The sequence below is a fragment of the Bombina bombina genome, chromosome 5 (genome assembly GCF_027579735.1).
Source record: "Bombina bombina isolate aBomBom1 chromosome 5, aBomBom1.pri, whole genome shotgun sequence".
NCBI lineage: Eukaryota > Metazoa > Chordata > Amphibia > Anura > Bombinatoridae > Bombina > Bombina bombina.
The window spans coordinates 641,920,261-641,943,796 of NC_069503.1; positions in this window are offsets into that span (position 1 = coordinate 641,920,261).

A 23,536-nucleotide genomic window follows, 5' to 3' on the forward strand; every position below is an offset into this window, starting at 1 on the left:
TGTGGTCTTCTGCTGCTGTAGCCCATCTGCTTCAAAGTTTAACATGTTGAGTGTTCAGAGATGGTATTTTGCATACCTTGGTTGTAACGAGTGGTTATTTGAGTTACTATTGTTAGATCTTGAACCAGTCTGTCCATTCTCCTCTCACCTGACCTGACAACTGCCACTCACTGGATATTTTCTCTTTTTTGGATCATTCTCTGTAAACCCTAGAGATGGTTGTGCATGAAAATCCCAGTAGATCAGCAGTTTTTTAAATACTCAGACCAGCCCGTCTGGCACCAACAAACATGCCACGTTGAAAGTCACTTAAATCTCCTTTCTTCCCCATTCTGATGCTTGGTTTGCACTTCAGCAAGTTGGCTTCACCCCGTCTAGATGCCTAAATGCATTGAGTTGCTGCCATGTGATCGGCTGATTAGCAATTTGTGTTATATATATATATATATATATATATATATATATGTATTAAGAAGAAATAAAACATATTTTGCTATGTGAAGAACATCATCTTGATAAAGGCAGGGGACGCTGCCAAAAAGCCTAGATCTGTGCTCACCACTACTTTTTTTGTGATTACATTTAGCTTATCTGCTTCAGAAGCAGGACATGTGCACGTTTACACTTTGCTTAGAACGAGTGTGTTTAAGTTTGCAAAGAAATCCTGTTGTGGTGCTTCTATATGTTTGCAGGAGCCCTATCTCTAATCTTCCCACACTGAATCCCTAGAGAAACCATAGCGGATTTAATCCACACTTTGTATTGCATGAGTGTGTACCTTTTTGACAAAATACTGTTGTGGAGCTGGATGGGAGTTTTTACCAACTTGGGAAAACTAGCCTGTTGGGGCGCTCACCTTACTAATTTCATCAAATATATATTGACTTTGCATTGTAATATTGTATCTCTGCTCAATAATACGTAACCTTGAAACAGATAATTGTGAACTCACCTCATTGGACAACTATTGGTCACATGACCGGGGATATCTACAACAGTTCACTTCAGCGTTCAGTCGCCAATCTGGGTCCTCACAAAACTATTAAAGCTATGAGACTTTTTCTTGGAATCAACGCTTAATTACTGTCTGAAAATACCGGGACTGCTTATATATCTTCACTATTAGTATGTCATTAGAGAATTCTAGATGACACTATCTACCATTTAGGTTGCCTTTTATATCTGCATTAATATCGGCTAGGGCCGCACCATTTTATGTATACCTTTTTGGGTTTCTTATCCATTCCATTTTAATATTATTATTGATTGCTTTTATATTTTGCTTTTTATATTGTATACCAGTTTTATTATGTACATGGTACCCTTATGTTAAGATTGTGGGGCATATTTATCAATCTCCATATGGAGCTTGATGCCCCGTGTTTCCAGCGAGCATTCAGGCTCACCGGAAACAGAAGTTATGAAGCAGCGGTCTAAAGACACCGATTAGTCGCAAATCTGCAGGGGGAGGTATATTGAACTGCTGGTGCAATGATAAATGCCAACAGCGTATGCTGTCAGAATTTATCGATGTGAAGCAGACATGATCCGCAATATCGGATCATGTCCGCTCACACAATAATAAATAGGCCCTATATCTTGATGCCGGGATCTTATATGTTTTATATTATTGCATTTTTCGATTACTGCTAGTCTGATCTTATCTTAGACTAGCACCAAACACCATCCATACACATATACTGTGTTAAATAAACCTCATTTTATTAATCTTTATTTTATTTTCTTCATTTGTTTTAAACTTACATAATACAGACAGTTAGCTCCCCTTAGGAGCGTTTATCCAACCCCCTTTATTTTACACATGTGAAGAACAATAAAATGTGAAATATTCATATTTCATATCGGGTTAGCACACTTGAGAAAACGTGATCGTGTTTGTGCAATTTATTTGGTGTTAAATTTTGTTTTCACTTTTTGCGCTCAATCGAAGCCTATGGGGGATATGTTAATCTGATCATGATATTACAAGTTCAGCTTTTTGCACGTGTCGGGTTTGATCTTGTGAAAACTTTTTACTTTCAACTTCTAATAGCCACGCTACCTGACACGCGCAAAAAGCTTACTGCTAGCAAAGTTGATGTGCTAGCGGGAGCTATAAATAGTACTACACTAGAAATCTAGCCCTAAGTGTATATTGTAGTATAATTTATATCAGTAATAATCTGCTACCTGTTACCATTCTATTTTGAATGTAATATATACTTTTAAAGCCTTTTGCTGTCCATTAGATTATATAACATACTTACATTTTCTTTTAGGTAGCCATTCAGAAGCTGTAACATATAGTGCTATTGCTCTGTGCTGCTAAGCTGTCTTTTCTTCATTGGTGTTTGTTTTCTTGCACAGAAAGGCCTGCTGCTTGAAAAAGAATATAACTTTGAAAATCCTGAGGGATCAAATTAAGTTTTGGTCTATTGGCTGTGTCTCAGTTTTGTTGCTGATAATATGACAATAATGAAGTTTGTTTGTTGGCAGCTACAACACAAAATTATGGAAGGTTAAGATTCAATTGATTAAGTTAGCTATCACCTAGATTACGAGTTTTGCGGTAACAGGGGTGCGGTGCTAACGAACAGTTTTCCCTCACCGCTCACTTAAGACAACGCTAGTATTACAGGTTTTTTTAAACCCGGAGTTAGCCGCAAAAAAAGTGAGCGTAGAGCAAAATCTAGCTCCACATCTCACCTCAATACCAGCGCTGCTTATGGTAGCGGTAAGTTGGAAAAACGTGCTTGTGCACGATTTCCCCATAAGAATCAATGGGGCAGAGCCGACTGAAAAAAAAACTAACACCTGCAAAAAAGCAGCGTTCAGCTCCTAACGCAGCCCCATTGATTCCTATGGGGAAACACATTTATGTCTACACCTAACACCCTAGCATGAACCCCGAGTCTAAACACCCCTAATCTTACACTTATTAACCCCTAATCTGCTGTCCCCAACATCGCTGACACCTGCATTATATTATTAACCCCTAATCTTCCGCTCCAGGCACTGCCGCGACCTACATTAGTCTTATGAACCCCTAATCTGATGCCCCCAACATCGCCGAACCCTACATTATATTTATTAACCCCTAAACTGCCGTCCCCAATGTCGACGCAAACTACCTACACTTATTAACCCCTAATCTGCCACCCCCAACGTCGCCGCCATTATAATAAAGTTATTAACCCCTAAATCTAAGTCTAACCCTAACACCCCCCCTAACTTAAATATAATTTAAATACATCTAAATAAATATTCCTATTATTAAATAAATTATTCCTATTTAAAAATAAATACTTACCTATAAAATAAACCCTAAGCTAGCTACAATATAACTAATAGTTACATTGTAGCTAGCTTAGGGTTTATTTTTATTTGCAGGCAACTTTGTATTTATTTTAACTAGGTACATTAGTAATTAAATAGTTATTAACTATTTAATAACTTCCTAGTTAAAATAAAGACAAATATACCTGTAAAATAAAACCTAACCTAAGCTACCATTACACCTAACACTACACTATAATTAAATAAATTATCTAAATTAACTACAATTAATTACAATTAAATTAAATAACTAAATTACGAGAGAAAAAAACTCAATTACAGAAAATAATAAAATAATTACAAGTTTTTTAAACTAATTACACCTAATCTAATCCCCTAATAAAATAAAAAAAGCCCCCCAAAATAATAAAAATCCCTACCCTATACTAAATTACAAACAGCCCTTAAAAAGGCCTTTTGCGGGGCATTGCCCCAAAGTAATAAGCTCTATTACCTGTAAAAAAAAATACAATACCCCCCCAACATTAAAACCCACCACCCACACACCCAACCCTACTCTAAAACCCAACCAATCCCCCCTTAATAAAACCTAACACTAACCCCTTGAAGATCACCCTACCTTGAGAAGTCTTCACCCAGCCGGGCCAAAGTCCTCAACGAAGCCGGGCGAAGTGGTCCTCCAGAGGGGCAGAAGTCTTCATCGAAGCCGTCCAGAAGAAGTCCTCCAGACGGGCAGAAGTCTTCATCCAGGTGGCATCTTCTATCTTCCTCCATCCGGAGTGGAGCGGGTCCATCTTCAAGACATCCGACGCGGAGCATCCTCTTCAAACGAAGTCCAACTGAAGAATGAAGGTTCCTTTAAATGTTGTCATCCAAGATGGCGTCCCTTAAATTCCGATTGGCTGATAGAATTCTATCAGCCAATCGGAATTAAGGTAGGAAAAATCCTATTGGATGATTGGATCACCTATAGGATTGAAGCTCTGTGGTCTACCACTTAACAGCTGGGCTGTTCTAGGACCTATACACTTTCACTTCAGTATAATAGCTCTTACAGTTGCCCAGAACAAATATACTACGGCCGGAATTTCACAAACTGACTTGCAATGGTGGCATCCTATAACAGTACAACGTTTAAAGTCACTGACCTCTTCAGTTTACTGCCAATGTTTGTCTATGGAGATTTCATGGCTATGTGCTGGATTTTATGCAGCTGTTAGCAATGGGTATAGCTGAAACACCTGAACTCAATAATTAATAGGGGTGTCTATATGTGTATATATATATATATGTATATGTACGTGTGTGTACTTGTTACATTCAACTTGCAATATGAGCACAAGAATAGGATCACTATTGATTTAACTTGAGTTCAATAACACTAGGGTCCAATCCAATATGCAGCGTCGCCCGCAAAAGACGACGACTCCAAATTTTGCGCATGTTTGGTATCACATATACGGCGTAACATAGAAGTTACACTCGTATATTTCTGCCTTCGGTCATAGTTTTTTGGCCCATAGACAGGTATACCAAACCCGCACAGTTTGGTATCCAATATAAGGACTTACGTGGCGAAAATGGAGAAATCTTACTCCATTTTCACCTCGCCACAAATTGCAGGCGTAGCAAGCCTTACGCTGAGTATTGGAGCCCCGTAACTCCCTAAACTACCTGCAAAAAAAAACCTAACACCTAACGCATGCGCAATGTCTATCTACCTGTCAACTGCAATCCCCTGCTGCAATCCCTAATAAAGTGTTTAACCCCTAAACCGCCGCTCCCGGACCCCGCCGCCAGCTACATTAAATGTCTAACCCCCTAATCTGACCCCCCTACACCGCCGCCACCTATATTAAAATTATTACCCTCTAATCTAATCCCCCTACCCCGCCGCCGGCTACATTAAAATGTTAAGCCCCTAATGTGAGCCCCTACCCCGCCGCCAGCTACATTAAAATGTTAAGCCCCTAATGTGAGCCCCTAGCCCGCCGCCAGCTACATTAAAATGTTAAGCCCCTAATGTGATCCCCTACCCCGCCGTCAGCTACATTAAAATGTTAAGCCCCTAATGTGAGCCCCTACCCTGCCGCCACCTACATTAAAATGATTAACCCCTAATATGATCCCCCTACACCGCCACCACCTATTTTAAAATTATTAACCCCTAATATGATCCCCCTACACCGCCGCCACCTATATTAAAATGATTAACCCCTAATCTAACCCCCCTACAACGCCGCCACCTATATTCCTATTCTAATTAGCCAATAGAATTACAGTAGCTCTTATTCTATTGGCTATTCAAATCAGCCAATAAAATGAAAGTAGTTTTCATCCGATTGGCTGATTTGAATTTGAAGGCTCAAATCAGCCAATAGGAATTCAAGGGACCCCATTTTTAATAGCATACCTTGAATTCCTATTCAGTGTACGGCGGCGATCGTATGAAAAGGATCCTCCACGCTCCATGGCTCCGGTCTTCAGTTCCAGCGTCACCGATCTTCAGTTCCTGCATCGCCGTTCTTCAGTTCCAGAGAGGACGTTCTTCAGCTCCGCGGTCATCGGTCTTCAACTCCTCTGCTCCGCTCCGGCTGGTTCCTGGAAGAAGAAGAGATCGCCGCCAGAAAGAAGACTTCTCCGCCTGGAACAGGAACTTCTCCGCCGGTCTTCAGGACAGGTAAGGACCACTTAGGGGTTAGACTTAGGTTTTTTTAAGAGGGGATAGGGTGGGTTTTAGAGTAGGAGTGTGTGGGTGGTGGGTTGTAATGGGGGGGTTGTTCTTTTACAGGTTAAAGAGCTGATTACTTTGGGGCAATGCCACACAAAAGGCCCTTTTAAGGGCTGGTAATAGAGCTGATTGTAATTTAGTTTAGGGTAGGGACATTTTTTTATTTTGGGGGGGCTTTGTTATTTTATTAGGGGGCTTAGATTAGGTGTAATTAGCTTAAAATTCTTGTAATCTTTTTATTTTTTGTAATTTTAATGTAGCTGGCGGCGGGGTAGGGGCTCACATTAGGGGCTTAACATTTTAATGTAGCTGGTGGCAGGGTAGGGGCTCACATAAGGGGCTTAACATTTTAATGTAGCTGGCAGCGGGGTATGGGGATTAGATTAGGGGGTAATAATTTTAATATAGGTGGCGGCGGTGTAGGGGGATTATATTAGGGTTTTATCATTTTAATATAGGTGGTGGCGGTGTAGGGGGATTAGATTAGAGGTTAATCATTTTAATATAGGTGGTGGCGGTGTAGCGGGATTAGATTAGGGGTTAATCATTTTAATATAGGTGGCGGCGGTGTAGGGGGATTAGATTAGGGGTTAATCATTTTAATGTAGGTGGCGGCGGTGTAGGGGGATTAGATTAGGGGTTAATCATTTTAATATAGGTGGCGGCGGGGTAGGGGGATCATATTAGGGGTAATATAGTTAATGTAGGTGACGGCGGTGTAGGGGGCTCACATTAGGGGGTTGGATATATAATATAGGTGGCGGCGGTGTAGGGGGATCATATTAGGGGGTTAGATATATACAGGGAGTGCAGAATTATTAGGCAAATGAGTATTTTGACCACATCATCCTCTTTATGCATGTTGTCTTACTCCAAGCTGTATAGGCTCGAAAGCCTACTACCAATTAAGCATATTAGGTGATGTGCATCTCTGTAATGAGAAGGGGTGTGGTCTAATGACATCAACACCCTATATCAGGTATGCATAATTATTAGGCAACTTCCTTTCCTTTGGCAAAATGGGTCAAAAGAAGGACTTGACTGGCTCAGAAAAGTCAAAAATAGTGAGATATCTTGCAGAGGGATGCAGCACTCTTAAAATTGCAAAGCTTCTGAAGCATGATCATCGAACAATCAAGCGTTTCATTCAAAATAGTCAACAGGGTCGCAAGAAGCGTGTGGAAAAACCAAGGCGCAAAATAACTGCCCATGAACTGAGAAAAGTCAAGCGTGCAGCTGCCAAGATGCCACTTGCCACCAGTTTGGCCATATTTCAGAGCTGCAACATCACTGGAGTGCCCAAAAGCACAAGGTGTGCAATACTCATGGCCAAGGTAAGAAAGGCTGAAAGACGACCACCACTGAACAAGACACACAAGCTGAAACGTCAAGACTGGGCCAAGAAATATCTCAAGACTGATTTTTCTAAGGTTTTATGGACTGATGAAATGAGAGTGAGTCTTGATGGGCCAGATGGATGGGCCCGTGGCTGGATTGGTAAAGGGCAGAAAGCTCCAGTCCGACTCAGACGCCAGCAAGGTGGAGGTGGAGTACTGGTTTGGGCTGGTATCATCAAAGATAAGCTTGTGGGGCCTTTTCGGGTTGAGGATGGAGTCAAGCTCAACTCCCAGTCCTACTGCCAGTTTCTGGAAGACACCTTCTTCAAGCAGTGGAACAGGAAGAAGTCTGCATCCTTCAAGAAAAACATGATTTTCATGCAGGACAATGCTCCATCACACGCGTCCAAGTACTCCACAGCGTGGCTGGCAAGAAAGGGTATAAAAGAAGAAAATCTAATGACATGGCCTCCTTGTTCACCTGATCTGAACCCCATTGAGAACCTGTGGTCCATCATCAAATGTGAGATTTATAAGGAGGGAAAACAGTACACCTCTCTGAACAGTGTCTGGGAGGCTGTGGTTGCTGCTGCACGCAATGTTGATGGTGAACAGATCAAAACACTGACAGAATCCATGGATGGCAGGCTTTTGAGTGTCCTTGCAAAGAAAGGTGGCTATATTGGTCACTGATTTGTTTTTGTTTTGTTTTTGAATGTCAGAAATGTATATTTGTGAATGTTGAGATGTTATATTGGTTTCACTGGTAAAAATAAATAATTGAAATGGGTATATATTTGTTTTTTGTTAAGTTGCCTAATAATTATGCACAGTAATAGTCACCTGCACACACAGATATCCCCCTAAAATAGCTATAACTAAAAACAAACTAAAAACTACTTCCAAAACTATTCAGCTTTGATATTAATGAGTTTTTTGGCTTCATTGAGAACATGGTTGTTGTTCAACAATAAAATTAATCCTCAAAAATACAACTTGCCTAATAATTCTGCACTCCCTGTAATATAGGTGGTGGCGGTGTAGGGGGCTCACATTAGGGGGTTAGATATATAATATAGGTGGCGGCAGTGTAGGGGGCTCACATTAGGGGGTTAGATATATAATATAAGTGGCGGCGGTGTAGGGGGCTCACATTAGGGGGTGATACAGTTAATATAGGTGGAGGCGGGGTCCGGCAGCGGTGGTTTTGGGGTTAATATATTTATTTCTAGGAGTGAGAGGGGGGATTGTGGATAGAGGGGTATACGTGTCGGGCTATGTTTGGGAGGCGTGTTAGACAGTAACGGGATATTTAATACTTTAGTCAGTTTTTGTAGGCGGCGGCAGTTTCTAAAGTGCCGTAAGTCAATGGCGACTCCAGAAATTTGTACTTACGCAGATTTTTGGACATCGCTAGTTTGTCAGACTTACGGCACTTTAGCAACTGCCGGCGTCGTATATGTGATAGCTCGCTGTGCAAGCTGAAACTACGGGCGGTGCAGGTTTCCACACTTGCGCCGAAACCTGCGCCGTATATCGGATCGCGCTGCTAATTTTGGAACACTCCACTTGTGATCTAGCCCTATATTAGCAGTGTGGATCAGACGTATACAATAGAGAGTTAATAGAAATTACAATTTCATTGTTTTACATTTTCATAATTGACGAATGAATAATCTTGATTTGTAGTACTTGATTGTATGACTTAAATATGTAGAAATATCAAGGTGATTATCAACTAGCTGTAAATAGTAACAGTCTTATTATCTAGAATTGTCAAGCAAAGCAACCTGCTTGCATAGAAATTTTAATGCAGGTTTGCCAGAAAATATTGTGCAAAATGCATTAATGATGAAGAAAGAGCCCTTTAAACTACAAATGAGTTGTTTTCCTAAAGGCCATACCCTGCAGTATTTCTTAGGAAAAAAGGCAATTTTATATTATAAGCCTAACTCTATTTATGTATACATAGATCAATTAATAAATAATGATTATATTAGGTCAAGATATCTTGGGCTGGATTATATTCCAAACTGCAAATTTAATAACTGATAATAACAACAAATGTCTTCCCAATTTTAATTGATATTTTTTAAAGCAACATTAAACACCTTTTGCTTTTGCCTAAAAAGTATACTCTGGGCTCCATTTATTAAAGTGTGAATGCTACTTAACCTTTCTGACACCCAAATTATGGCAAATTTCAATCATCCTAATCTGATTCAATTTAGATGACTGACAACCATTTCTCATATGTGAGCAGGGGGCGGCATTGCACAAGAAGTGTCTGGGTGGCGCAGGTTTAAGATAGTGAGCCTCGTTTTTCCAGCATTTGATAAAGGGAGCTTTTTGCCTCATACTCCATAATTAAAGGGACATGACTGAACCCAAATTTTTTCTTTTGTGATTCAGATAGAGCATGCAATTTTAAGCAACTTTCTAATTTACTCCTATTATCAATTTTTCTCCGTTCACTTGAAAAAGAAGGCATCTAAGCTTCTTTTTTGGTTCAGCACTCTGGACAGCACTTTTTTATTGGTGGATGAATTTATCCACCAATCAGCAAGAGTAACCCAGGTTATTCACCAAAAATGGGCTGGCATCTAAACTTACATTCTTGCATTTCAAATAAAGAAAATTTGCTTAAAATTGCATGCTCTATCTGAATCAGAAAAGAAAAAATTTGGGTTTAGTGTCCCTTTAAGTCACAAAATAAAATGTATACCTAGGGTTTTAAAAATGCTGCTAGTTATAGTTATACCTTTCCCTTTGGCCTACCAATTATAGTTATTTGGCTAAACATTCTATATTTAACACTAAGCTAAATTTTAAAGGGACATAAAACAAGTTAGGATAGAGAAAAACTAATATAATATGTACTTTAATTACTTTACCTGCAAATTTATACTGCAGTGCCTCACCATTAACCCTTTCTTTTTTGTTGTTGAATTGTAAAGCTCTAACTCCCCCCACACAATTCCTTTTATGGCTGTATCTATGTTTATTGTTCTTTTGGTAGACTGCAAAAGTGAATAGGGATTATCTGATGGAGCCTGCCTATAAGCTGTGAACTCAATTGAAATACAATGCCTGTGTCTAAACACTGATAGGAAGGGTTGGAGTTAGCTGCTCCAGGCGGCTTAGCTAGGTAATTAATTTTGCTTATTTTTGAAAATTATTTTAAAATACTTGCCAGCAATTTTTAAACAATATTTTATGCAAACTATTTTAAATTAATTATCGCTTTTTGGATATGCACATATCTCAACCTGTTTTATGGCACTTTAAGTGGCGTGATAATGATAGCGCACAATCAATATTGAAATGTTGTACAATCATTTATGTGCTTATTAGAAGTAAATGTGTTTCCTCGAGCTCAATCAAATTTAACGTGCAACTGAGTTAGCGGGACTGAACACCTCACGTTAAGGGTTTGGGATAAAATAAAAGTTGCACCAAACACAACATAAATACATTAAAATAAATCATTACAATCATATAAACACTATCTGATAAAAAAAATATTCATATAAATATTCATAAAATATATATTTTTTTTTTGAAATATTGGTCATGTATTTGATTACAATGGGCTATAATATAAATATGCGTCTAAATAATGTGTTTTTCTATGTATTTACTGTAAATATTTAACATTTCAATGTTATTTAAATACATGAAAATGTTATTTTAATTTTAAATAAATATTTTTATATATAACTATAAATACCTCTACCTATATATATTCTCATATAGATATATATATATATTTTTCATTAACATAATCATATATATGTATATAGAAATAAATATTCAAAATTAAACAGCACATTTATTTCTATTTGAAGAAAATTGGAATGTAAATATATATATATATATATATATATATATATATATATATGCGTAAAGTGCTTCTGGATTGCACACTTTAGATCTAACACAATGTTGGGTTAGTGCACATGAAGAATTAAATATCTTAAGGCGCGTTATGAAATTATTAAATCTAAAATATTGAAATATATTAATAGTAATTATTAATTATTATTATAGTTACTGCAAAAATATATTTATATATTTTATAGACTATTTAGAATAATTAAGTCTATCTTTAATAATTATTTGCATTAATTATTAATATTTTAAAATATTTTATATTTAATAAATACGTGCGGTGAGGTCAGAGGCTAGTGAGGCACTAGCTATAATATGACCGAGAAACACATATATGAACCCGATATAGGTAGCTTAAATTTAAATGGTCTCTTATATGAATCAGATAGACCATACAATTTTAAAAAACTTTCTTATTTACTTCTATTATCTAATTTGCTTTGTTTTTTTTATATCCTTTATTGAAAAGCATTCATTGGTAGGCTTAAGCGCTATGAGCTAGATGCTGATTGATGGCTGCACATATACACCGCTGGCCTTTGGCTTATCATTGTGTTTAGCTAGGTCCTAGTACTGCATTGCTGCTCCTTCAATAAAGGATATCAAAAGAATGAAGCAAAATGTTAATAGTAGTAAATTGAAATGTTTAAAATTGTATGTGCTATTTAAATCACCAAAGAAAAAAATTGGGTTTCATGTCCCTTTATACAAAGATGCCAAACTAAACAAATGTACATGCTAAAAAAAGGATTAGAGATGTGGAAAAACTATCTCCTGTGGCAAAAAGTAGATATTTATAGTTCCATGTTTAAATTTGTTTACAGAAAAAAAAACTTGCCCCAAATCCCTAACACCCCCTCTCTATAAGGCATTTGTTAAACTGACATGACAGATTTCTTGATTACTCCTGCAAAGCAAATCTGAATGGCATCATACAATCATTCAAGGCTCTCCCAACTGCACTTATTTAAATCCAATACATTTATGCCACACAATTCTATATTGGTGACATCAAGCAGAAAGGCTCTTTTTAATATATTTCCTTTTTTACTCCTCCATCCTTCTCTGTTCATCCCCTTTGTTATCACCCCAGTTTTTTCTTCCTTTCAGGGGCTGTGGCTAACTGGGAGACTAACTTAAAGGGACACTGAACCTCATTTTTTTTCTTTTGTAATTCAGAAAGAGCATGCAATTTTAAGCAACTTTCTAATTTACTCCTATTATCAAATTTTCTTCGTTCTCTTGCTATCATTATTTGAAAAAGAAGACATCTAGGCTTTTTTTTGGTTTCAGTACTCTGGTCAGCACTTTTTTATTGGTGGATGAATTTATTCACCAATCAGCAAGGACAACCCAGGTTGTTCACCAAAAATGGGCCGGCATCTAAACTTACATTCTTGCATTTCAAATAAAGATACCAAGAGAATGAAGAAAATTTGATAATAGGAGTAAATTAGAAATTTGCTTAAAATTTCATGCTCAATCTGAATCATGAAATAACATTTTTGGGTACAGTGTCCCTTTAAGGGTTTCTATAGGAGGCTGTTGTAACTTCTGCCTACCAGTTGCTGGGCTGAACAAAGTAAGAGCTCTATACACTAGTCCAGGGTTCTTTTTTTTTTTTACCAAAACCAAGTGCAATGATACCACATACCTTTGTGACCCTATTGCAATGCTTGGTCTGAAAATGTCTGAAGTGATATTATTTATTTATAAAATATTTTACCAGGAAAGATACATTGAGATTTCTCTCATTTTCAAGTATGTCCTGGGTACACAAAACATTGCATTGATACAATGGGTACAATAAAATACAAAAACAATAATAATACACAATATATGCACAAAAATTTAACATAGAACAGGTAGGAAATATATAATCAACAATGACAGGTGCATTCTGTTTTGAGATATGTAGAGAGGGATCTCTTAAAGGATATTAGGAATGGGGAAGGTTTGAAAGTGTGGGGGAGGTTGTTCCATAATTGTGGTGCTCTGTAGGAAAAGGAGGATCGAGCTGCTTTCTTTTTGTATTGAGGCACGCTAAATAATGTGCTGGTACTGGATCAGAGGTTATAGGAGGTGGGAATAACCGGTGAGAGCATACTGCTCAGGTAGGGTGGGAGCTTCCCAGAAAAGCTTTTAAACACAAGGCAGGAAAGATGGAGGGTGCGTCTGGATTCCAGCGACAGCCAGTTTAGTTCTTTTAGCATGTCACAATGGTGGGTCCTGTAGTTACATTGTAGCACAAAGCGGCAGAACGAGTTATACAATGTATTAAGTTTATTAAGGTGAGTTTGCGGTGCAGGTGCATATACTACATCCCCATAATCCACGATTGGCATCAGCATTTGCTGTACAATCTTTTTCTTTACAGTAGGGCTGAGGCAGGATTTGTTTCTGTACAGGGCTCCTATTTTTGGATAAAGTTTAGATGCCAGTTTTTCTATATGGAGGCCAAAAGATAGATTGGGTTCTAACAACATACCCAAGTATTTAAAAGAGTGGACTGCGGTCAGTGTGCAATTTGATTTTGTTTTGATGCATAGATGGGAATTTTGTAGTTTGTGTAGTTTAGGTCCCGTTCCAAAGATCATTGTGACAGTTTTGTCAGTGTTTAGGAAGAGTTTGTTTTTTGAGATCCACTTTTCTACCTCTGTGAACTGGTCTTGGAGCACTGCTTCAAGCTGCGGTAGATCGGAATTGTTTGCATAGATTACCATGTCATCTGCATACATGTGTACAGTTGAGGATTTGCAGACATTAGACAGATCATTTATAAATAATGTGAACAGCAGGGGGCCGAGAATGGAACCTTGGGGAACACCACATGTGACTGGGAGAGGGAGGGAGTCGCTGTCAGAAATGGAGACATATTGTACATATTGACATATACAACAAGATAGCTGCATTTTTTGGCAAAGTGACTAAAATGTGTTTGTACTTTATTCCTGATTGTAGTCAAATTTGAAAGTATTGTAAAAAGTAATAACACACCACAAACCACACTCTCATACAACACACCACACACAGTCTTATACAACATACACTATGCACACACTATCATACAACACACCACACAGTCTCATACAACATACACTATGCACACACTCTCATGCTACACACCACACACAGTCTCATACAACATACACTACGCACACACTCTCATACAACTCACCACACACAGTCTCATACAACATACACTACGCACACACTCTCATACAACACACCATACATAGTCTCATACAACATACACTATGCACACACTCTCATACAACACACCACACAGTCTTATACAACATACACTATGCACACACTCTCATACAACACAACACACAGTCTCATACAACATACACTATGCACACACTCTCATGCTACACACCACACAGTCTCATACAACATACACTATGCACACACTCTCATGCTACACACCACACACAGTCTCATACAACATACACTGCACACACACTCTCATACAACATACACACCACACACAGTCTCATACAACATAAACTACACACACACACACTCTCATACACCACACACAGTCTCATACAGCATACGCTATGCACACACTCTCATACAACACACCACACACAGTCTCATACAACATACACTACACACACACACTCTCATACAACATACACTATGTACACACTCTCATACAACACACCACACACAGTCTCATACAACATACACTACACACACACTCTCATCCAACACACACCTCACACACCACACTCACTGCACACGCTCTAAAAAAATAAACCACAAACACTCATACAACACACACTAAGCACACACTCACCGCACACTATCAAACAACACACTCACCACACACACTGTTATACCACACACTCGCCACACACACTGTCATACAACAAACACCACACAAACACTCTCATACAACACATATCGTACACACACATTATCTCTCACACACATACATATACACAGACTCACACACTAACTCTCATACATAGTCTGAGACACAGTCACACACACACTTAAAACTAACAGTCACTTACTCTCACACACACACTATGTTTCAGACACACAAATACACTCACACATACATACACACATTCTCACTGTTTATTTCAGTGGGGAAAGTCTTTGTGCCATGGCTTTTCTCTTATAGAAATGCTGAACCTGCTTGGTTACTATTTAAAAAAGGACAAATGATAAAGGGTCAGTGCAAGTGCTTTTATACTAATACAGATAAACAATTTAATTGCACTGCTCTTTAAAGCCATGTCTAAAAACGTATGATGTGACAATATCCTGGAATCCTGCTTGCTCATTTGCTTAGTTCTTTAAACATGTTTAAGAAACACTGAGCTAGGGAATCTGATTTTCAGGCCACCTTTACTAGATGCAATGGCTGCTACAACACAGTACACATAACTGTGTATTAGCTGAGATTCCTTCTAATTTATTAATTCCTTTGCAATAGCGTGTGTATACATATAAATAAAAATGTTTACCAGATTTATTTTTAAGCTTACCATGCAGCAATGCCCTTTGTGAGAGGACTACAACACTATGCTTATACACAGATACACTACAGAGTATATGCACATGATGTAACACACACACACTACATATCATACACAAGCACACTACACATAGGGTTGCCAGGTGTCCGGTATGTGACCGGACAGTCCGTTTTTTTCACCAGCTGTCTGTTAAAATCTGAAGAAAAAAAACGAACACTTTTTTTTTTTATTAAGTAGACATTGCAGTTCCAAAAGCTGCCGCTAGGTGTCACTCATAGCAGAAGAGATGCTAGTTAGTTGAAGAAGCTGAGTTCTGATTGCACTTTACACTGCCAGCCACTTGCAATCAAACACAGATCAGGTTGTGTAGCAGAGAGGGGCTGTGTGAACAGCATGTAAGGTATGTACATGGAGCAGCAAATTATCACTTTGATTTTTGTTAATTTTTAATGGAAAAAAATTGAATCATATACAGGGGAACCATTCCAACATTACTGTAAAGGATGTTTAACAGTATGTCTAGCTGCATCTATGCTATTTGGTTCTAGTGACAGCTCTTAAGAATCACATTAAGAAACTGCATCCCAGTACTAGTTTTAATTTTCAGTCCTTTCCTTTACAACTTTTAGAAGAATGCTGGGGAATTACATGAGTGTGAATAAAGTGTATTTAAAGAGACATACTTTCATTTTAGACTTAACAGTTCAAATTAATGGACTTTGAGGTAGCTGCAACTGGCTGAACAGTGCAATATGATTTTTAATACATGGGTTAATAAAGTATTGCAAGACTCTTTAGGAGTACACTGCTATCAATCCTATAAACAATAATCATCTTAAATGATCTAGTAAAAAGCTGCCAGCCTTCTATTTTCCATCAAACAATATATAAAGATATAAATTAAAGGGACAGTAAAGTAATAATTAGACTTATGATTTAGACAGAACATACAATTTTACACATCTTTACACTTTACTTTTATTTAATTTTCTTCCTTCTATTGTTATACTTTGCTGAAAGGTTTATCTAGGTAAGCTCAGGAGTAGCAAACAATCTAGGTTCTAGCTGCTGATTGGTGGCTGCATATATATATATATATATATATATATATATATATATATATATATATATATATATAATGATTGTCATTGGCTCACCCATGTGTTCAGTCAGCAACCAGTAGTGCATTGCTGCTACTTCAACAAATGATACCAAAAGAATGAAGTAAATTAGATAATAGAAGCAAACTGGAAAGCTATTTAAAAGTGTATGTTCTACCTAAATCATGAAAGAAACATTTTGTGTTTCATATCCCTTTAAAAGCCATGTTCTAAAAGAAAAGTTAGCAGCTGCAAATCACTGCTTTTTATCCCAGCGTTCTGTACACTTGATCACTCTATATAACAAATCCAAAGCCATAAAGGGAAATGTGTGTTGTATTTTTTAAAAAAAGGATATTCAGTTAAATGGTTACTCTCCTTGAAATGTGTAAACCTTTGGAATGTACTTTTTATTATTTAATTTGACAGAGTTTCATGTAATTGAACTATTTTGCTTTCTCAATGACCCAGAGAGGCTGAAAGGTATCCTTCGGAATCTAGAACTCTCACCCCACAACATTCTACACAGTGATTATAATCACTGTATAAGCTCATTTATGTCTGTCAATAGTTGGTCACAGAAAAATATTTCGGTTAGAAGTGAGGGGCAATGGAGGGGGTCAAATAATAATAATTTCTGTTTGCATGTGTTCATGTCAGTCACAGGTAAAATTATGTATTTGTTACTGGTAGCCAAGGTGTAGAATGACTGCTCACTTTTGAAGAGCTATAGATGGCGGGATTAATAATAATAATAAAAAACAATTTGGGGGGGGTGTGCCCAGTCATTGACAGAGTGTCCGGTATTTTTGTGGAAGACAGCTAGCAACCCTAACTACACATCATGCACATGCTAGAAAGCATACACAAATGCGCACTACATACAAACACACATGCACATGATACCTGGCATACAAACACTACATAGCATAAAAAAATACAAGCATTAATAATTACTACATATCATTTACACACGTATACACACTACAAAAATACAAACACACTATGCAGCATATGTACAGTACACATCATATACACATCATATACACATAAACACTACACAGCATACCAACACTACTATATACCTGTATATATATACATGTGTGTGTATATATATATATATATATATATATATATATATATATATATATATATGTGTGTGTGTGTGAAAAAAGGGAAAGAGAACGGCACTCCTGAGATAGAACAAAAGCTAGAAAGAACGTGCAGCTTACATACATAGACTAACTATATAACAAACACACAAACTACACAACATTGTCACAATATATTTACACATATAATGTTTATTTATATGAACTACACAGCACACAGCACAATCCATAAACACTTCTCAGCATAAACATTCATATACACACACTACAAACAGTATAATATAAATTCACACAGGACAGATAATACCAACACACATACATCTTACATCTGAAATATATGTTTTAAAAAAAAGTGTTTTACATTCTATGTCTTGGTGGTGGCCCTCTAGAAAGGAATGCAAGGCATGAGAGTAGGTGGCTATAAATTATAAGGGCGAATGCTAATGGACAATTGGACAGAAAAAAAAACGGACAGTATTATCTAATCTATTATCACAGATTTGAGAGGACTATAAAATAATACAGGAAATATACCAAGTGCCTGGAACACAAAACCAAGCATTAGAGGAGCACACAAGCTCCTATATATTAATATATTATCTGAATGCACACTCCCACACCTCAGCAATTTTAATTAGTAGTAGCAGCAAATATATAGAGCCAGCTAATCCTGTTTGCAAAAGATCACATAACCTAACCAGCTGTTCATGGGACAAGCTAAAGACTTGGCATATGCAACTAGCACAGAGGGAATGGGAAAATTAAAACATTTCTGCACGTCTAAGTAAATGACTAGTACTAACTGAAGGAGTGTAACTAGCCACAGTGTTAGCTAAAACCACACCGACCTCACACTCAGGCTCAATTACTTCAACTTCCTCCTAGGCAGTCAGACTGCTGCTTGTCTCAATCTGCGCCTCTGTCTCAGTGTCGGCTCTCTTTCCCGCCAGCGCCCAGCCCCAGAATCTATTATGAAAGCACTAGCAGGCGCTGATGGGCTGTGCTTCTGCAGAGGCTGCTAATAGACATAGCCTCTATTGTGCAACATTGGCCACATGAACTAAAGAGACTTAAGCCTTAAGCGCCACTGGATGGCAGTCTCTAGCAGCTCATTTGCTCAATGCTTCTAACACATCCATATTGGGCAAAAGGAGGGGGAGCTAAATGGCTCACAACCTCTCCTTTGCGTAATATGGATATATGGATCTTGTTGTGCCTTGGATCATTTTAATATACATATGTTTATTTTTGCCATGGTGGCAGACTTTGTGGTGGTGGTGGGGGGTTAGGTGGGTACCCCAAAAAAATTAAATTGTTTTCTTTTTAACATTATTAAAAAATTGTAATTACACACATAGGACACGGCACGTCACTTTCCTTAATATACCTCAGTTCATGTTGGCGCACTTAAAGAATTGTACTACTGTTGGTTTTAAATCATCTAAAAACTCCATAGAAAATATAGATATATTATCATTATTATAAATATATATTGTTAATATTTAATATTTACATAATATGTCTTAAGATAAAAAATTCTTCATTAGACCTAAAGCGCGCAACCTGAAGCGCATTACGCATATTTTTAATGTCACTGTTCTTTTTATTTTTAAATATATATATTACTATGTATATCTGATAATGTTTAATGTAAAATATATATCTATACCTATATATCTATATGAATAGATATGTAGGTATAGGTGTTTTATATATATATAAACAGTATATATATATATATATATATATATATATATATATATATATATATATTTACTTCAAATAAAAACATTTTACTGTATGTGAAGAACATTGGAATGTAAAAATTAAAAACTCCTGTCAGGTTAGCAAGCTAAATTTTTTTCTTCTTACTCTTTATTACAGGACTATATTACAAGCGGAGTGCTAAATACAGCTTGTGTGTAATAGCAGTGCACATTATTGCAAAGTAAATTGCAATGCGAACGCAAGCATCACATTTGCATTGCTAGGAATCATTTCACTCACAAAAGCACTTCCATAGACTCCTATGGGAGCCTCGTTCTGATGCTGTCAGAGAAGGCATACGAACCTCATGCAGCAAAGGTGGTAAGTAGTGCAGAGATGGGCAGCATTTTTAAATATATATTCATTTTCACAAAGTCTATTGCTTCAGTGTTTTTAGATCTTTTTGTCAGATGTTACTATGGTATATTGAAGTATAATTAAAAGCATTTCATAAGTGTCAAAGGCTTGTATTGACAATTACATTAAGTTTATGTAAATAGCCAATATTTGGAGTGTTGACCCTTCTTTTTCAAACCTCTGCAATTTGCCCTGGCATACTGTCAATTAACTTTTTGGCCACATCCTGACTGATGGCAGCCCATTCTTGCATAATCAATGCTTGGACTTTGTCATACTTTGGGGGGGAGGGGGTTTGTTCACCCTCCTCTTGTGGCTTCACCACAAGTTCTCAATGGGATTAAGGTCTGGGGAGTTTCCTCACCATGGACACAAAATGTTGATGTTTTTGTTCCCAAATCAACTTAGTTATCACTTTTCCTAATGACAAGGTGCTTAATCATGCTGGAAAAGGCATTGTACGTCACCAAACTGTTCTTGGATGGTCAGGCAAAATTGTGAGTGAGCCCACTCCCTTGGTTGAAAAGCAACACATGAATGGTCTCAGGATGATTAGCATGGCACATGACTGATGGTAGCACTCACCTTTTCTTCTCTGGACAAGATTTTTTCCATTTGCCCCAAACAATCAGAAAGGGAATTCATCAGAGAAAATGACTTTACCCCAGTCCTCAGCAGTCCAATCCCTGAACTTTTTACAGAATATCAGTCTGTCCTTGATGTTTTTCCTGGAGGGAAGTGGCTTTTTTGCTGCCCTTCTTGACACCAGGCCATCATCCAAAAGTCTTTGTCTCACTGTGCGTTCAGATGCACTCACACCTGCCTGCTGCCATTTCTGAGCAAGCTCTGCACTGGTGGTGCCACGTTCCCAAAGCTGAATCAACTTTAGGAGATGGTCCTGGCACTTGCTGGACTTTCTTGGGTGCCTGAAGCCTTCTTCACAACAATTGAACCTCTTTCCTTGAAGTTCTTGATGATCCGATAAATGGTTGATTTGGGTGCAATCTTAGTAGCAGCAATATTTTTGCCTGTGAATCCCTTTATGTGCTAAACAATGATGACTGCACCTGTTTCCTTGCAGGTAACCATGGTTAACAGTGGAAGAACAATGATTTCAAGCACCACCCTCCTTTTAAAGCTTCCAGTCTGTTATTCTAATTAAATCACCATGACAGAGTGGTCTCCAGCCTTGTCCTTGTCAACACTAACACCTGTGTTAACAGAAGAATCACTGACATTATGTCAGCTGCTCCTTTTGTGGCAGGGCTGAAATGCAGTGCAAATTATTTTTTGGGGGATTTAGTTCATTTTCATTGCAAAGAGGGACATTGCAATTGATCTAATCATTCTTCATAACATTCTGGAGTATATGCAAATTGCCATCATAAAAACTGAGGCAGCAGACTTTGTGAAAATTAATATTTCTGTATTTCTCAAAACTTTTGACCAGGACTGTATTTAAACATATACATATACAGTGAGGGAAAAAATGATTTGATCCCCTGCTGATTTTGTACATTTGCCCACTGACAAAGAAATGATCAGTCTATAATTTTAATGGTAGGTTTATTTGAACAGTGAGAGACAGAATAACAACAGCAAAAATCCAGAAAAATGCATTTAAAAAAGTTATACATTTATTTGCATTTTAATGAGTGAAATAAGTATTGGATCCCCTATCAATCTGCAAGATTTCTGGCTCCCAGGTGTCTTTTATACAGGTAACAAGCTGAGATTAGGAGCACTCTTTTAAAGGGCGTGCTCCTAATCTCAGCTTGTTACCTGTATAAAAGATACCTGTCCACAGAAGCAATTAATCAATCAGATTCTAAACTCTACACCATGGCCAAGACCAAAGAGCTGTCCAAGGATATAAAGGACAAGATTGTAGACCTACACAAGGCTGGAATAGGCTACAAGACCATCGCCAAGCAGCTTTGTGAGAAGGTGACAACAGTTGGTGCGATTATTCAAAAATCTCCCTCGGTCTGGGGCTCCATGCAAGATCTCACCTTGTGGAGTTTCAATGATCATGAGAACGGTGAGGAATCAGCCCAGAACTACACGGGAGGATATTGTCAATGATCTCAATGCAGCTGGGAACATAGTCACCAAGAAAACAATAGATCCCGGCGCCTGCATGGTCCCCCTGCTCAAGAAAGCACATGTACCTGCCCTTCTTGCTTTATTTCATAGGGGGGAAAAACAGTGTGGGAGCGGCTATATAGAAATTTGTTTTGCCATTGATTTTAAACTCAGATTTAACTTCAAGCAGCATCCATCTGCTACAAATTATTATCAGAGCTGAAAATGCACTTTAAACACTTTCTATTAACATTTCATATTGTGAGCTAACACTGATATCTCAGACTCTCAGTAATGTACTTCCACAATGCAATGAACTTAATCATTATTTGTCAACAGTTCAACAAAACTAGACTTGCTGTTCAGTCTCTAGCAACACAAATATTGTGGTGCAGCTAATAACTTTTCCTGTCCTGCTTGCTCCCTATTTAACACATCTGTTTGCCATGTAATTCACTTGCTAATAGTTATGCTGAATAGCCAGTTTTTATATACCTGGATACTTCTGGAAGAATACTAAGACCCCTAATTATTAAGGTCCTCAGACAGGGACTCCATGCCTTCCTGGTCTCTCATGCAGAAGAGCAGAGCTTGTGAGACATCTTGAACTAATGAGTACAGATTGGTTGACACTTCGCAAAATCTTAAATTATGAGCAGATTAAAAGGCAGCAGTTGTAAGAATGGCGTTTCTTAACTTTCAATTGCAGGCTTACATGAGCAAGCCTCCACCTAAATGTCCCCAAAAGCTGCTTATTCAGTCTCACAAATGGGGGCCTTGTTTTAATATAGTGCTTGTTACCTAGTATTTTTCTACCTAATTCATTTTTTACGTAATCTCAACCCCTTGACAAACACTTGACCAAATTGTGTCAGCTATTATTTACTTTTTAACTGACCATACTCATGACTATGGCCCTAGTTTCGAAATTGCAATCAATTTTCCCTTTTACACATTTATCTTCAGCTTATGTTGCTCTACAGTTTCCAGTTTTTATTCAGTGGTCTTTCCTGCAAGACCTGCATTCCTTTGTGCATCTTCTCATTCTCTTGACCTCAGCTCTGCAGCCACTACTGTCTTCAAATCCTGTATTGCATATGTCCTTTGTCCATTGTCAGCCTGAGCAGTTCCAAGTTCCTCACTTTTTCTGCAGTGTTCCCTTTCAGTTTACTGCTTAAATCTTGCTCATCAAAATCTGAAATCTCAGATTTTTTATTGCCTGGATTTTAGTGTCCTGACATGCCTACTGCTTACCTAACTGATTATGAGGCAGACTTTCCTGTCCCAGTAAATGCTTTACTGATGAAACAACTCCTGGTTCCTCACCTACATCTGACTTATTCCGTTTAAAATAATTAGC